Source organism: Bubalus kerabau, unplaced genomic scaffold (assembly GCF_029407905.1).
Source record: "Bubalus kerabau isolate K-KA32 ecotype Philippines breed swamp buffalo unplaced genomic scaffold, PCC_UOA_SB_1v2 scaffold_25, whole genome shotgun sequence".
In the NCBI taxonomy this organism is placed as follows: Eukaryota; Metazoa; Chordata; class Mammalia; order Artiodactyla; family Bovidae; genus Bubalus; species Bubalus kerabau.
In genome coordinates, this window is record NW_026577879.1 from 4493683 (window position 1) to 4511949 (window position 18267).

The following is an 18267-nucleotide window of genomic DNA, read 5'->3' on the forward strand; positions in this document are numbered from 1 at the left end:
CAGCACCTGTCAGCAGCTTGATCAGGGCCTATCAGCCACTTGATCAGTACCTGTCAACCAGTTGATCAGCACCTGTCACCCACTTCATTTGCACCTGTCAGCCACTTTATCAGCAACTGTCAGGAGCTAGGGCAGGCCCTATAAGCAGCTTGATCATTAACTGTCAGCCACATTATCAGCACCTGTTAGCCGCTATTTCAGAACCTGTCAACCGCTTGATCAGCAACTGTCAGCAGCTTTATCAGCACCTATCAGCTGCTTGATTAGCCCCTGTCAGCCACTGGATCAGCAATTGTCAGCCGCTTGTTATGCACCTGTCAGCAGCTTGATCAGCGCTTGACCACTTTCCACTCAGCCGATTGAAAAGCAAAGACTCAACCGCGTGAAGACCATCTTTCAGCCAGTTTATCTGGGCCTACTGAGCCCCGCAGTCAGTGCCTACACAGCTGCCCGATCAGTGCTTGTCAGCCGCTTGACAAGTAACTGTCAGCCACTTGATCAGCACCTGTCAGCAGCTTGATGTGCGCCTATCAGCCGCTTGATTAGCACCTGTCAGCCAGTTAACAAGCACCTGTCAGCCGCTTGATCAGCACCTATCAGTGGCTTGATTAGTCCCTGTCAGCCAGTTGATCAGCAATTGTCAGCCGCTTGTTAAGCACCTGTCAGCAGCTTGATCAGCGCTTGACCACTTTCCACTCTGCCGATTGGAAAGCACCGACTGAGCCGCGCGAATAGCATCTTTCAGCCAGTTGATCTGTGCCTACTGAGCCCCGCAGTCAGTGCCTACACAGCCGCCCGATCAGTGCTTGTCAGCCGCTTGACAAGTACCTGTCAGCCTCTTGATCAGCACCTAATCAGCCACACGATGATCATTTACTCAGCCGCGCGATCATCGCCTCAGCCTCTTGATCTGTGCCTACTCAGACCCATGACCAGCGCCTACTCAGCCATGCGATCTGTGCCTGACATCCACTTGATCAATGACTATCAGCCGCTTGATCATCGCCTTATCAGCTGCACGATCAGCGCCTACTCAGCCGCTTGATCAGAACCTCTCAGGCAGTTGATCAGCACCACTCAGCCGCTTGATCATTTCCTGCTCTGCTGGTCATTCAGCTCCTGGTCATCCACTTGATCAGTGCCTTTCAGCCGCTTGAGAAGTACCTGGCAGCCACTTGACCAGCACCTAATCAGCCACGCGATCATCATTTACTCAGCCGCACGATCATCGCCTCAGCCGCTTGATATGTGTCTACTCAGCCCCGCGATCAGCGCCTACTCAGCCGTGTGATGTGCGCCTGACAGACACTTGAGAAGTACTGTCATCCGCTTGATCAGCGACTATCAGTCGCTTGATCAGCACCTGTCAACGACTTTATCAGCACCTGTCAGCCGCTTGATTAGTGCCTGTCAGCTGCTTGACCACTGCCCACTCAGCCGATTGAAAAGCGCCAATGCAGCCGCGCAATAAGCACCAGTCAGCCGCCTGAAAATCACCTGTCAGCAGCTTGATCACGGCCTATTAGCCACTTGATTAGCACCTGTCAGCTAGTTGATCAGCACCTGTCAGCCAATTGATCAGCACCTGTCATCCGCTTCATTAGCACCTGTCAGCCAGTTGAACAGCACCTGTCAGCACCTTGATCATCGCCTATCGGCCGTGTGATTATCACCTGTCAGGAAGTTGATCAGCACCTGTCAGCCTCTATCAGAACCTGTCAGCAGCTAGATCATCGCCTAACAGCTACATGATTAGCACTTGTCAGCCAGTTGATCAGCACCTGCCTACCGATTGATCAGTGCCTGTCAGCTGCTTGATCATTGCATTCTCAGCTGCACAATCAGCACCTATCAGCTGCTTGTTTAGCACCTGTCAGCCAGTTGATCAGCACCTGTCAGCACCTTGATCATCGCCTATCAGCCTCTTGATTAGCACCTGTCAGCCAGATGATCAGCACCTGTCAGCAGCTTGAGCAGCGAGTATCAGCTGCTTGATCAGCACCTGTCAGCCAGTTGATCAGCACCTGTCAGCAGATTGATCAGGGCCTATCAGACACTTGATCAGCACCTGTCATCCGCTTGATCAGCACCTGTCAGCAGATTGATCAGGGCCTATCAGCCACTTGATTAGCACCTGTCAGCCAGTTGATCAGCACCTGAGAGTCACTTCATTAGCACCTGTCAGCCAGTTGATCAGCACCTGTCATCCGCCTGATCAGCACCTGTCAGCAGGTTGATCAGTGTGTATCAGCTGCTCGATTAACACCTGTCTGTCTATTGATCATCACCTGTCAACCGCTAGATCAGCACCCACTTTGCTGCATGAACAGAGCCTACTCAGCCACGCGGTCAGTGACGCTCAGCCGGTTGATCTTCTCCTGTCAGGCGCTTGATCATTTCCTGCTCTGCTGGTCATTCAGCGCCTGGTCAACCACTGGATCAGTGTCAGTCAGCCGCTTGACCACTGCCCACTCAGCAGATTGAAAAGCGCCTACGCAGCCGAGCGATAAGCGCCTGTCAGCCGCTTTACAAGCACCTGTAAACCGCTTGATCAACACTTACTGAGCTGCGCTATCAGTGCTTAATCAGCCGCGAGATCAGTGTCTGTCAGCTGCTTGATCAGCACCTGTCAGCCGGTTGAACAGTGCCTATTCAGCCGCGCAAATAGCATCTCTCAGCCAGTTGATGTGCTCCTACTGAGCCCCACGATCAGCGCCTACTCAGCCGCCCGATCAGTGACTGTCAGCCTCTTGAGAAGTACCTGTCAGCCACTTGATCAGCACTTGTCAGCCGCTTGATAAACGCGTGTCAGCAGCTTGAACAGTACCTGTCAGCCACTTTATCAGCACCTGTCAGCCAATATATCAGCAACTCTCAACAGCTTGATCAGTGCCCGCTTAGCTGCGTAATCAGAGCCTACTCAGCCACAGGATCAGTGACCCTCAGGTGGCTGATCAGCTCCTGTCAGCGGCTTGATCATTTCCTGCTCTGATGGTCATTCAGCGCCTGGACAACCACTAGATCAGTGCCTGTCAGCCCCTTGACCAGTGCCCACTCAGCTGATTGATAAACGCATACGCATCCACGCGATAAGCGCCTGTCAGCCACTTGAGAAGCCTCTGTCAGCAACTTGATCAGGGCCTATCAGCCACTTGATCAGTACCTGTCAGCCAGTTGATCAGCACCTGTCAGCCACTTCATTTTCACGTGTCAGCCACTTTATCATCAACTGTCAGGCGCTAGGGCAGCCCCTAGAAGCCGCTTGATCATTAACTGTCAGCCACATTATCAGCACCTGTTAGCCGCTGTATCAGAACCTGTCAACCGCTTGATCAGCACCTGTCAGCAGCTTTATCAGCACCTATCAGCTGCTTGATTAGCACCTGTCAGCATGTTGATCATCACCTGTCAGCCGCTTCATCAGCAACTGTCAGCCTCTTGATTAGCACCTTTCAGGCAGTTGATCAGCACCTGTCAGCCTCTTTATCAGGACCTGTAAGCCGATTAAACAGTACCTGCCAGCCGCTTCATCAGTGCCTGTCAGCTGCTGGATCATTGCCTTCTCAGCTGCGCGATCAGCGCCTACTCAGCCGCGAATCAGCCCCTCCACAGCCACGTGATCATAGTCTGTAAGCCTCTTTATCAGAGTCAGTCATCCGCTTGATCAGCAACTGTCTGCAGGTTGAAGAGTGCCTACTCAGCCGCGCGAATTGCATCTCTCACCCAGTTGATCTGCGCCTAATGAGCCCCGCAATGAACGCCTACTCAGCCGCCTGGTCCGTGCCTGTCAGCCGCTTGAGAAGTACCTGTCAGCCACTTGATCAGCACCTGTCAGCCGCTTGATCAACGCATGTCAGCAGCTTGATCAGTACCTGTCAGCCAGTTGATCAGCACCTGTCAGCCACTTCATTTGCACCTGTCAGCCACTTTATCAGCAACTGTCAGGCGCTAGGGTAGCCCCTATAAGCAGCTTGATCATTAACTGTCAGCCACATTATCAGCACCTGTTAGCCGCTGTATCAGAACCTGTCAACCGTGTGATCAGCACCTGTCAACCACTTTATCATCACCTTTCAGCTGCTGGATCAGTGCCTGTTACCCGCTTTATCATCACATAATCAGCTGCATGATCAGCGCCTACTCAGCCGCTTGATCTGTACCAGTCAGCCAGTTGATCAGCACCTGTCAGCACCTTGATCAGCGCCTATAAGCTGCTTGATTAGCACCTGTCAGCTAGTTGATAAGCACCTGTAAGCCACTGGATCAGCGCCTGTTAGCCGCTTGATCATCGCCTTATCAGATGCATGATCAGTGCCTTCTCAGCTGCTTGATCAGAAACTTTCAGCCAGTTGATCAGCACCTGTCAGCTGCTTGATCAGCACCTGTCAGCAGCTTTATCAGCACCTATCAGCTGCTTGATCAGCACCTGTCAGCCTCTTTATCAGCACCTGTCAGCAGCTTGATAAATGCCTCTCAGCCTCTTGATCAGCACCTAATCTCCCAAGCGATGATCATTTACTTAGCCGCGTGATCATCGCCTCAGCCTCTTGATCTGTGCCTACTCAGCGCCACGACCAGCGCCTACTCAGTCATGCGATCTGTGCCTGACAGCCACTTGATCAACGACTATCAGCCGCTTGATCAGCACCTTTCAACCACTTTATCATCACCTGTCAGCCGCTTGATCAGCGCCTGTCAGCTGCTTTATCATCGCCTAATCAGCTGCGCGATCAGGGCCTACTCAACCGCTTGATCAGTACCTGTCAGCCACTTTATCAGCACCTGTCAGCCACTCTATCAGCACCTGTCAACTGCTTGATCAGCGACCACTTTGCTGCGTGATCAGATCCTACTCAGCCACGTGATCCGTGACCCTCAGCCTGTTGATCAGCACCTGTCAGCCGCTTGATCATTTCCTGCCCTGCTTGTCATTCAACGCCTGGTCAACCACTTCAGTCCCTGTCAGCCACTTGACCAGTGCCCACTCAGCTGATTGAAAAGCGCCTACACAGCCGTGCGATAAGTGCCTCTCAGCCGCTTGACAAGCACCTGTCAGAAGCTTGATCAGGGCCAATCTGCCACTTGAATTGTACCTGTCATCCAGTTGATCGACACCTGTCAGCCGCTAGATCAGGAACTTTCAGCAGCTTTATCAGGACCTATCAGCTGCTTGTTTAGCACCTGTCAGCATGTTGATCAACACCTGACAGCCCCTTCATTAGCAACTGTCAGCCAGTTGATCAACACCTCTCAGCCAGTTGACCAGCACCTTTAAGCCTCTGGGTCAGCGCCTGTTAGCCACTTGATCATCGCCTTATCAGCTGCACAATCAGCGCTTACTCAGACTCTTGATCAGAACCTCTCAGCCAGTTGATCGGCACCTGTCAGCCGCTTGATCAGTACCTGTCAGCAGCTTTATCAGCACCTATCAGCTGCTTCATTAGCACCTGTCAGCATGTTGATCAACAACTGTCAGCTGCTGGATTAGAACCTGTCAGTCAGTTGATCAGCACCTGTCAGCTGCTTGATCAGCACCTGTCAGCTGCTTGATCAGCACGTGTAAGCCGCTTAAACAGCGCCTGCCAGCCGCTTCATCAGTGCCTGACAGCTGTTGATCATTGCCTTCTCAGCTGCGCGATCAGCACCTACAAAGCCACGAATCATCCCCTACACAGACGCGTGATCATAGTCTGTCAGCCTCTTTATCAGAGTCGGTCATCCACTTGATCAGCACCTGTCAGCGGGTTGAAGAGTGCCTACTCAGCCGCGCGAATTGCATCACTCAGTCAGATGATCTGCGCCTACTGAGCCCCGCAATCAGCGCCTACTCAGACGCCCGATCAGTGCCTGTCAGCCGCTTGAGAAGTACCTGTCAGCCACTTGATCAGCAATTGTCAGCCGCTTGTTATGCACCTATCAGCAGCTTGATCAGCGCTTGACCACTTTCCACTCAGCCGATTGAAAAGCAAAGACACAACCGCGTGAATAGCATCTTTCAGCCAGTTGGTCTGTGCCTACTGAGCCCCGCAGTCAGTGCCTACACAGCCGCCCGATCAGTGCTTGTCAGCCGCTTGACAAGTACCTGTCAGCCACTTGATCAGCACCTGTCAGCAGCTTGATGTGCGCCTATCAGCCGCTTGATTAGCACATGTCAGCCAGTTGACCAGCACTTGTCACCCTCATTTTAAGCACCTGTCAGCAGCGTGATCAGTGCTTGACCACTTTCCACTCAGCCGATTGAAAAGCAACGACTCAGCCGCGCGAATAGCATCTTTCAGCCAGTTGATCTGTGCCTACTGAGCCACGCAGTCAGTGCCTACACAGCCGCCTGATCAGTGCTTGTCAGCCGCTTGACAAGTACCTGTCAGCCTCTTGATCAGCACCTAATCAGCCACACGATGATCATTTACTCAGCCGCGCGATCATCGCCTCAGCCTCTTGATCTGTGCCTACTCAGCCCCATGACCAGCGCCTACTCAGCCATGCGATCTGTGCCTGACAGCCACTTGATCAACGACTATCAGCCGCTTGATCATCGCCTTATGAGCTGCACGATCAGCGCCTACTCAGCCGCTTGATCAGAACCTGTCAGGCAGTTGATCAGCACCAGTCAGCCGCTTGATCATTTCCTGCTCTGCTGGTCATTCAGCTCCTGGTCATCCACTTGATCAGTGCCTGTCAGCCGCTTGAGAATACCTGGCAGCCACTGGACCAGCACCCAATCAGCCACGCGATCATCATTTACTCAGCCGCACGATCATCGACTCAGCCGCTTGATCTGTGTCTACTCAGCCCCGCGATCAGCGCCTACTCAGCCATGCGATGTGCGCCTGACAGACACTTGAGAAGTACTGTCAGCCACTTTATCAGCGACTATCAGTCGGTTGATCAGCACCTGTCAACGACTTTATGAGCACTTGTCAGCCGCTTGATTAGTGCCTGTCAGCTGCTTGACTACTGCCCACTCAGCCGATTGAAAAGCGCCAATGCAGCCTCACGATAAGCACCAGTCAGCCGCCTGAAAATCACCTGTCAGCAGCTTGATCAGGGCCTATTAGCCACTTGATTAGCACCTGTCAGCTAGTTGATCAGCACCCGTCAGCCAATTGATCAGCACCTGTCAGCCAGTTGAACAGCACCTGTCAGCCCCTTGATCATCGCCTATCAGCCGTGTGATTAGCACCTGTCAGCCAGTTGATCAGCACCTGTCAGCCTCTTGATCAGAACCTGTCAGCAGCTTGATCATCGCCTATCAGCTACTTGATTAGCACTTGTCAGCCAGTTGATCAGCACCTGCCTACCGATTGATCAGTGCCTGTCAGGTGCTTGATCATTGCATTCTCAGCTGCGCAATCAGCACCTATCAGCTGCTTGTTTAGCACCTGTCAGCCGGTTGAACAGTGCCTATTCAGCCGCGCAAATAGCATCTCTCAGCCAGTTGATCTGCTCCTACTGAGCCCCATGATCAGCGCCTACTCAGCCACCCGATCAGTGACTGTCAGCCTCTTGAGAAGGACCTGTCAGCCACTTGATCAGCACCTGTCAGCCGCTTGATAAACGCGTGTCAGCAGCTTGATCAGTACCTGTCAGCCACTTTATCAGCACCTGTCAGCCAATATATCAGCAACTCTCAACAGCTTGATCAGTGCCTGCTTAGCTGCGTAATCAGAGCCTACTCCGCCACAGGATCAGTGACCCTCAGCGGGCTGATCAGCGCCTGTCAGCGGCTTGATCATTTCATGCTCTGATGGTCATTCAGCGCCTGGTCCACCACTAGATCAGTGCCTGTCAGCCCCTTGACCAGTGCCCACTCAGCTGATTGATAAACGCATACGCATCCACGCGATAAGCGCCTGCCAGCCACTTGAGAAGCATCTGTCAGCAACTTGATCAGTACCTGTCAGCCAGTTGATCAGCACCTGTCAGCCACTTCATTTGCACCTGTCAGCCACTTTATCAGCAACTGTCAGGCGCTAGGGCAGCCCCTAGAAGCAGCTTGATCATTAACTGTCAGCCACATTATCAGCACGTGTTAGCCGCTGTATCAGAACCTGTCAACCGCTTGATAAGCACCTGTCAGCAGCTTTATCAGCACCTATCAGCTGCTTGATTAGCCCCTGTCAGCCACTTGATCAGCAATTGTCAGCCTCTTGTTACGCACCTGTCAGCAGCTTGATCAGCGCTTGACCACTTTCCACTCAGCCGATTGAAAAGCAAGGACTCAACCGCGTGAAGAGCATCTTTCAGCCAGTTGATCTGTGCCTACTGAGCCCCACAGTCAGTGCCTACACAGCTGCCCGATCAGTGCTTGTCAGTCGCTTGACAAGTACCTGTCAGCCACTTGATCAGCACCTGTCAGCAGCTTGATGTGCACCTATCAGCCGCTTGATTAGCACCTGTCAGCTGCTTGGTGAGCGCCTATCAGTGGCTTGATTAGCCCCTGTCAACCAGTTGATCAGCAATTGTCAGCCGCTATTTAAGCACCTGTCAGCAGCTTGATCAGCGCTTGACCACTTTCCTCTCAGCCGATTGAAAAGCACTGACTCAGCCGCGCGAATAGCATCTTTCAGCCAGCTGATCTGTGCCTACTGAGCCCCGCAGTCAGTGCCTACACAGCCGCCTGATCAGTGCTTGTCAGGCGCTTGACAAGTACCTGTCAGCCTCTTGATCAGCACCTAATCAGCCACACGATGATTATTTACTCAGCCGCGCGATCATCGCCTCAGCCTCTTGATCTGTGCCTACTCAGCCCCATGACCAGCGCCTACTAAGCCATGCGATCTGTGCCTGACAGCCACTTGATCAACGACTATCAGCCGCTTGATCATCGCCTTATCAGCTTCACGATCAGCACCTACTCAGCCGCTTGATCACAACCTGTCAGGCAGTTGATCAGCACCAGTCAGCCGCTTGATCATTTCCTGCTCTGCTGGTCATTCAGCTCCTGGTCATCCACTTGATCAGTGCCTGTCAGCCGCTTGAGAAGTACCTGGCAGCCACTTGACCAGCACCTAATCAGCCACGCGATCATCATTTACTCAGCCGCACGATCATCGCCTCAGCCGCTTGATCTGTGTCTACTCAGCCCCGCGATCAGCGCCTACTCAGCCCTGCGAGGTGCGTCTGACAGACACTTGAGAAGTACTGTCAGCCACTTTATCAGCGACTCTCAGTCGCTTGATCAGCACCTGTCAACGACTTTATCAGCACCTGTCAGCCGCTTGATTAGTTCCTGTCAGCTGCTTGACCACTGCCCACTCAGCCGACTGAAAAGTGCCAATGCAGGCACGCGATAAGCACCAGTCATCCGCCTGAAAATCACCTGTCAGCAGCTTGATCAGGGCCTATTAGCCACTTGATTAGCACCTGTCAGCTAGTTGATCAGCACCTGTCAGCCAATTGATCAGCACCTGTCAGCCGCTTCATTACCACCTGTCAGCCAGTTGAACAACACCTGTCAGCCCCTTGATCATCGCCTATCAGCTGTGTGATTAGCACCTGTCAGCCAGTTGATCAGCACCTGTCAGCCTCTTGATCAGCACCTGTCAGACGCTTCATTAGCACCTGTCAGCCAGTTGATCAGCACCTGTCAGCACCTTGATCATCGCCTATCAGCTACTTGATTAGCACTTGTCAGCCAGTTGATCAGCACCTGCATACCGATTGATCAGTGCCTGTCAGCTGCTTGATCATTGCATTCTCAGCTGCGCAATCAGCACCTATAAGCTGCTTGTTTAGCACCTGTCAGCCAGTTGATCAGCACCTGAGAGTCACTTCATTAGCACCTGTCAGCCAGTTGATCAGCACCTGTCATCCGCCTGATCAGCACCTGTCAGCAGGTTGATCAGTGTGTATCAGCTGCTCGATTAACACCTGTCTGTCTATTGATCATCACCTGTCAACCGCTAGATCAGCACCCACTTTGCTGCATGAACAGAGCCTACTCAGCCACGCGGTCAGTGACGCTCAGCCGGTTGATCTTCTCCTGTCAGGCGCTTGATCATTTCCTGCTCTGCTGGTCATTCAGCGCCTGGTCAACCACTGGATCAGTGTCAGTCAGCCGCTTGACCACTGCCCACTCAGCAGATTGAAAAGCGCCTACGCAGCCGAGCGATAAGCGCCTGTCAGCCGCTTTACAAGCACCTGTAAACCGCTTGATCAACACTTACTGAGCTGCGCTATCAGTGCTTAATCAGCCGCGAGATCAGTGTCTGTCAGCTGCTTGATCAGCACCTGTCAGCCGGTTGAACAGTGCCTATTCAGCCGCGCAAATAGCATCTCTCAGCCAGTTGATGTGCTCCTACTGAGCCCCACGATCAGCGCCTACTCAGCCGCCCGATCAGTGACTGTCAGCCTCTTGAGAAGTACCTGTCAGCCACTTGATCAGCACTTGTCAGCCGCTTGATAAACGCGTGTCAGCAGCTTGAACAGTACCTGTCAGCCACTTTATCAGCACCTGTCAGCCAATATATCAGCAACTCTCAACAGCTTGATCAGTGCCCGCTTAGCTGCGTAATCAGAGCCTACTCAGCCACAGGATCAGTGACCCTCAGGTGGCTGATCAGCTCCTGTCAGCGGCTTGATCATTTCCTGCTCTGATGGTCATTCAGCGCCTGGACAACCACTAGATCAGTGCCTGTCAGCCCCTTGACCAGTGCCCACTCAGCTGATTGATAAACGCATACGCATCCACGCGATAAGCGCCTGTCAGCCACTTGAGAAGCCTCTGTCAGCAACTTGATCAGGGCCTATCAGCCACTTGATCAGTACCTGTCAGCCAGTTGATCAGCACCTGTCAGCCACTTCATTTTCACGTGTCAGCCACTTTATCATCAACTGTCAGGCGCTAGGGCAGCCCCTAGAAGCCGCTTGATCATTAACTGTCAGCCACATTATCAGCACCTGTTAGCCGCTGTATCAGAACCTGTCAACCGCTTGATCAGCACCTGTCAGCAGCTTTATCAGCACCTATCAGCTGCTTGATTAGCACCTGTCAGCATGTTGATCATCACCTGTCAGCCGCTTCATCAGCAACTGTCAGCCTCTTGATTAGCACCTTTCAGGCAGTTGATCAGCACCTGTCAGCCTCTTTATCAGGACCTGTAAGCCGATTAAACAGTACCTGCCAGCCGCTTCATCAGTGCCTGTCAGCTGCTGGATCATTGCCTTCTCAGCTGCGCGATCAGCGCCTACTCAGCCGCGAATCAGCCCCTCCACAGCCACGTGATCATAGTCTGTAAGCCTCTTTATCAGAGTCAGTCATCCGCTTGATCAGCAACTGTCTGCAGGTTGAAGAGTGCCTACTCAGCCGCGCGAATTGCATCTCTCACCCAGTTGATCTGCGCCTAATGAGCCCCGCAATGAACGCCTACTCAGCCGCCTGGTCCGTGCCTGTCAGCCGCTTGAGAAGTACCTGTCAGCCACTTGATCAGCACCTGTCAGCCGCTTGATCAACGCATGTCAGCAGCTTGATCAGTACCTGTCAGCCAGTTGATCAGCACCTGTCAGCCACTTCATTTGCACCTGTCAGCCACTTTATCAGCAACTGTCAGGCGCTAGGGTAGCCCCTATAAGCAGCTTGATCATTAACTGTCAGCCACATTATCAGCACCTGTTAGCCGCTGTATCAGAACCTGTCAACCGTGTGATCAGCACCTGTCAACCACTTTATCATCACCTTTCAGCTGCTGGATCAGTGCCTGTTACCCGCTTTATCATCACATAATCAGCTGCATGATCAGCGCCTACTCAGCCGCTTGATCTGTACCAGTCAGCCAGTTGATCAGCACCTGTCAGCACCTTGATCAGCGCCTATAAGCTGCTTGATTAGCACCTGTCAGCTAGTTGATCAGCACCTGTAAGCCACTGGATCAGCGCCTGTTAGCCGCTTGATCATCGCCTTATCAGATGCATGATCAGTGCCTTCTCAGCTGCTTGATCAGAAACTTTCAGCCAGTTGATCAGCACCTGTCAGCTGCTTGATCAGCACCTGTCAGCAGCTTTATCAGCACCTATCAGCTGCTTGATCAGCACCTGTCAGCCTCTTTATCAGCACCTGTCAGCAGCTTGATAAATGCCTCTCAGCCTCTTGATCAGCACCTAATCTCCCAAGCGATGATCATTTACTTAGCCGCGTGATCATCGCCTCAGCCTCTTGATCTGTGCCTACTCAGCGCCACGACCAGCGCCTACTCAGTCATGCGATCTGTGCCTGACAGCCACTTGATCAACGACTATCAGCCGCTTGATCAGCACCTTTCAACCACTTTATCATCACCTGTCAGCCGCTTGATCAGCGCCTGTCAGCTGCTTTATCATCGCCTAATCAGCTGCGCGATCAGGGCCTACTCAACCGCTTGATCAGTACCTGTCAGCCACTTTATCAGCACCTGTCAGCCACTCTATCAGCACCTGTCAACTGCTTGATCAGCGACCACTTTGCTGCGTGATCAGATCCTACTCAGCCACGTGATCCGTGACCCTCAGCCTGTTGATCAGCACCTGTCAGCCGCTTGATCATTTCCTGCCCTGCTTGTCATTCAACGCCTGGTCAACCACTTCAGTCCCTGTCAGCCACTTGACCAGTGCCCACTCAGCTGATTGAAAAGCGCCTACACAGCCGTGCGATAAGTGCCTCTCAGCCGCTTGACAAGCACCTGTCAGAAGCTTGATCAGGGCCAATCTGCCACTTGAATTGTACCTGTCATCCAGTTGATCGACACCTGTCAGCCGCTAGATCAGGAACTTTCAGCAGCTTTATCAGGACCTATCAGCTGCTTGTTTAGCACCTGTCAGCATGTTGATCAACACCTGACAGCCCCTTCATTAGCAACTGTCAGCCAGTTGATCAACACCTCTCAGCCAGTTGACCAGCACCTTTAAGCCTCTGGGTCAGCGCCTGTTAGCCACTTGATCATCGCCTTATCAGCTGCACAATCAGCGCTTACTCAGACTCTTGATCAGAACCTCTCAGCCAGTTGATCGGCACCTGTCAGCCGCTTGATCAGTACCTGTCAGCAGCTTTATCAGCACCTATCAGCTGCTTCATTAGCACCTGTCAGCATGTTGATCAACAACTGTCAGCTGCTGGATTAGAACCTGTCAGTCAGTTGATCAGCACCTGTCAGCTGCTTGATCAGCACCTGTCAGCTGCTTGATCAGCACGTGTAAGCCGCTTAAACAGCGCCTGCCAGCCGCTTCATCAGTGCCTGACAGCTGTTGATCATTGCCTTCTCAGCTGCGCGATCAGCACCTACAAAGCCACGAATCATCCCCTACACAGACGCGTGATCATAGTCTGTCAGCCTCTTTATCAGAGTCGGTCATCCACTTGATCAGCACCTGTCAGCGGGTTGAAGAGTGCCTACTCAGCCGCGCGAATTGCATCACTCAGTCAGATGATCTGCGCCTACTGAGCCCCGCAATCAGCGCCTACTCAGACGCCCGATCAGTGCCTGTCAGCCGCTTGAGAAGTACCTGTCAGCCACTTGATCAGCAATTGTCAGCCGCTTGTTATGCACCTATCAGCAGCTTGATCAGCGCTTGACCACTTTCCACTCAGCCGATTGAAAAGCAAAGACACAACCGCGTGAATAGCATCTTTCAGCCAGTTGGTCTGTGCCTACTGAGCCCCGCAGTCAGTGCCTACACAGCCGCCCGATCAGTGCTTGTCAGCCGCTTGACAAGTACCTGTCAGCCACTTGATCAGCACCTGTCAGCAGCTTGATGTGCGCCTATCAGCCGCTTGATTAGCACATGTCAGCCAGTTGACCAGCACTTGTCACCCTCATTTTAAGCACCTGTCAGCAGCGTGATCAGTGCTTGACCACTTTCCACTCAGCCGATTGAAAAGCAACGACTCAGCCGCGCGAATAGCATCTTTCAGCCAGTTGATCTGTGCCTACTGAGCCACGCAGTCAGTGCCTACACAGCCGCCTGATCAGTGCTTGTCAGCCGCTTGACAAGTACCTGTCAGCCTCTTGATCAGCACCTAATCAGCCACACGATGATCATTTACTCAGCCGCGCGATCATCGCCTCAGCCTCTTGATCTGTGCCTACTCAGCCCCATGACCAGCGCCTACTCAGCCATGCGATCTGTGCCTGACAGCCACTTGATCAACGACTATCAGCCGCTTGATCATCGCCTTATGAGCTGCACGATCAGCGCCTACTCAGCCGCTTGATCAGAACCTGTCAGGCAGTTGATCAGCACCAGTCAGCCGCTTGATCATTTCCTGCTCTGCTGGTCATTCAGCTCCTGGTCATCCACTTGATCAGTGCCTGTCAGCCGCTTGAGAATACCTGGCAGCCACTGGACCAGCACCCAATCAGCCACGCGATCATCATTTACTCAGCCGCACGATCATCGACTCAGCCGCTTGATCTGTGTCTACTCAGCCCCGCGATCAGCGCCTACTCAGCCATGCGATGTGCGCCTGACAGACACTTGAGAAGTACTGTCAGCCACTTTATCAGCGACTATCAGTCGGTTGATCAGCACCTGTCAACGACTTTATGAGCACTTGTCAGCCGCTTGATTAGTGCCTGTCAGCTGCTTGACTACTGCCCACTCAGCCGATTGAAAAGCGCCAATGCAGCCTCACGATAAGCACCAGTCAGCCGCCTGAAAATCACCTGTCAGCAGCTTGATCAGGGCCTATTAGCCACTTGATTAGCACCTGTCAGCTAGTTGATCAGCACCCGTCAGCCAATTGATCAGCACCTGTCAGCCAGTTGAACAGCACCTGTCAGCCCCTTGATCATCGCCTATCAGCCGTGTGATTAGCACCTGTCAGCCAGTTGATCAGCACCTGTCAGCCTCTTGATCAGAACCTGTCAGCAGCTTGATCATCGCCTATCAGCTACTTGATTAGCACTTGTCAGCCAGTTGATCAGCACCTGCCTACCGATTGATCAGTGCCTGTCAGGTGCTTGATCATTGCATTCTCAGCTGCGCAATCAGCACCTATCAGCTGCTTGTTTAGCACCTGTCAGCCGGTTGAACAGTGCCTATTCAGCCGCGCAAATAGCATCTCTCAGCCAGTTGATCTGCTCCTACTGAGCCCCATGATCAGCGCCTACTCAGCCACCCGATCAGTGACTGTCAGCCTCTTGAGAAGGACCTGTCAGCCACTTGATCAGCACCTGTCAGCCGCTTGATAAACGCGTGTCAGCAGCTTGATCAGTACCTGTCAGCCACTTTATCAGCACCTGTCAGCCAATATATCAGCAACTCTCAACAGCTTGATCAGTGCCTGCTTAGCTGCGTAATCAGAGCCTACTCCGCCACAGGATCAGTGACCCTCAGCGGGCTGATCAGCGCCTGTCAGCGGCTTGATCATTTCATGCTCTGATGGTCATTCAGCGCCTGGTCCACCACTAGATCAGTGCCTGTCAGCCCCTTGACCAGTGCCCACTCAGCTGATTGATAAACGCATACGCATCCACGCGATAAGCGCCTGCCAGCCACTTGAGAAGCATCTGTCAGCAACTTGATCAGTACCTGTCAGCCAGTTGATCAGCACCTGTCAGCCACTTCATTTGCACCTGTCAGCCACTTTATCAGCAACTGTCAGGCGCTAGGGCAGCCCCTAGAAGCAGCTTGATCATTAACTGTCAGCCACATTATCAGCACGTGTTAGCCGCTGTATCAGAACCTGTCAACCGCTTGATAAGCACCTGTCAGCAGCTTTATCAGCACCTATCAGCTGCTTGATTAGCCCCTGTCAGCCACTTGATCAGCAATTGTCAGCCTCTTGTTACGCACCTGTCAGCAGCTTGATCAGCGCTTGACCACTTTCCACTCAGCCGATTGAAAAGCAAGGACTCAACCGCGTGAAGAGCATCTTTCAGCCAGTTGATCTGTGCCTACTGAGCCCCACAGTCAGTGCCTACACAGCTGCCCGATCAGTGCTTGTCAGTCGCTTGACAAGTACCTGTCAGCCACTTGATCAGCACCTGTCAGCAGCTTGATGTGCACCTATCAGCCGCTTGATTAGCACCTGTCAGCTGCTTGGTGAGCGCCTATCAGTGGCTTGATTAGCCCCTGTCAACCAGTTGATCAGCAATTGTCAGCCGCTATTTAAGCACCTGTCAGCAGCTTGATCAGCGCTTGACCACTTTCCTCTCAGCCGATTGAAAAGCACTGACTCAGCCGCGCGAATAGCATCTTTCAGCCAGCTGATCTGTGCCTACTGAGCCCCGCAGTCAGTGCCTACACAGCCGCCTGATCAGTGCTTGTCAGGCGCTTGACAAGTACCTGTCAGCCTCTTGATCAGCACCTAATCAGCCACACGATGATTATTTACTCAGCCGCGCGATCATCGCCTCAGCCTCTTGATCTGTGCCTACTCAGCCCCATGACCAGCGCCTACTAAGCCATGCGATCTGTGCCTGACAGCCACTTGATCAACGACTATCAGCCGCTTGATCATCGCCTTATCAGCTTCACGATCAGCACCTACTCAGCCGCTTGATCACAACCTGTCAGGCAGTTGATCAGCACCAGTCAGCCGCTTGATCATTTCCTGCTCTGCTGGTCATTCAGCTCCTGGTCATCCACTTGATCAGTGCCTGTCAGCCGCTTGAGAAGTACCTGGCAGCCACTTGACCAGCACCTAATCAGCCACGCGATCATCATTTACTCAGCCGCACGATCATCGCCTCAGCCGCTTGATCTGTGTCTACTCAGCCCCGCGATCAGCGCCTACTCAGCCCTGCGAGGTGCGTCTGACAGACACTTGAGAATTACTGTCAGCCACTTTATCAGCGACTCTCAGTCGCTTGATCAGCACCTGTCAACGACTTTATCAGCACCTGTCAGCCGCTTGATTAGTTCCTGTCAGCTGCTTGACCACTGCCCACTCAGCCGACTGAAAAGTGCCAATGCAGGCACGCGATAAGCACCAGTCATCCGCCTGAAAATCACCTGTCAGCAGCTTGATCAGGGCCTATTAGCCACTTGATTAGCACCTGTCAGCTAGTTGATCAGCACCTGTCAGCCAATTGATCAGCACCTGTCAGCCGCTTCATTACCACCTGTCAGCCAGTTGAACAACACCTGTCAGCCCCTTGATCATCGCCTATCAGCTGTGTGATTAGCACCTGTCAGCCAGTTGATCAGCACCTGTCAGCCTCTTGATCAGCACCTGTCAGACGCTTCATTAGCACCTGTCAGCCAGTTGATCAGCACCTGTCAGCACCTTGATCATCGCCTATCAGCTACTTGATTAGCACTTGTCAGCCAGTTGATCAGCACCTGCATACCGATTGATCAGTGCCTGTCAGCTGCTTGATCATTGCATTCTCAGCTGCGCAATCAGCACCTATAAGCTGCTTGTTTAGCACCTGTCAGCCAGTTGATCAGCACCTGTCAGCACCTTGATCATCGCCTATCAGCCGCTTGATTAGCAACTGTCAGCCAGATGATCAGCACCTGTCAGCAGCTTGAGCAGCGAGTATCAGCTGCTTGATCAGCACCTGTCAGCCAGTTGATCAGCACCTGTCAGCAGATTGATCAGGGCCTATCAGCCACTTGATTAGCACCTGTCAGCCAGTTGATCAGCACCTGACAGTCGCTTCATTAGCACCTGTCAGCCAGTTGACCAGCACCTGTCATCCGGTTGATCAGCACCTGTCAGCAGGTTGATCAGTGCGTATCAGCTGCTTGATTAACACCTGTCAGTCTATTGATCATCACCTGTCAACCGCTAGATCAGCACCCACTTTGCTGCATGAACAGAGCCTACTCAGCCACGCGGTCAGTGACGCTCAGCCGGTTGATCTTCTCCTGTCAGGCGCTTGATCATTTCCTGCTCTGCTGGTCATTCAGCGCCTGGTCAACCACTGGATCAGTGTCAGTCAGCCGCTTGACCACTGCCCACTCAGCAGATTGAAAAGCGCCTACGCAGCCGAGCGATAAGCGCCTGTCAGCCGCTTTACAAGCACCTGTAAACCGCTTGATCAACACTTACTGAGCTGCGCTATCAGTGCTTAATCAGCCGCGAGATCATTGTCTGTCAGCTGCTTGATCAGCAACTGTCAGCCGGTTGAACAGTGCCTATTCAGCCGGGCAAATAGCATCTCTCAGCCAGTTGATCTGCTCCTACTGAGCCCCATGATCAGCGCCTACTCAGCCGCCCGATCAGTGACTGTCAGCCTCTTGAGAAGAACCTGTCAGCCACTTGATCAGCACCTGTCAGCCGCTTGATAAACGCGTGTCAGCAGCTTGATCAGTACCTGTCAGCCACTTTATCAGCACCTGTCA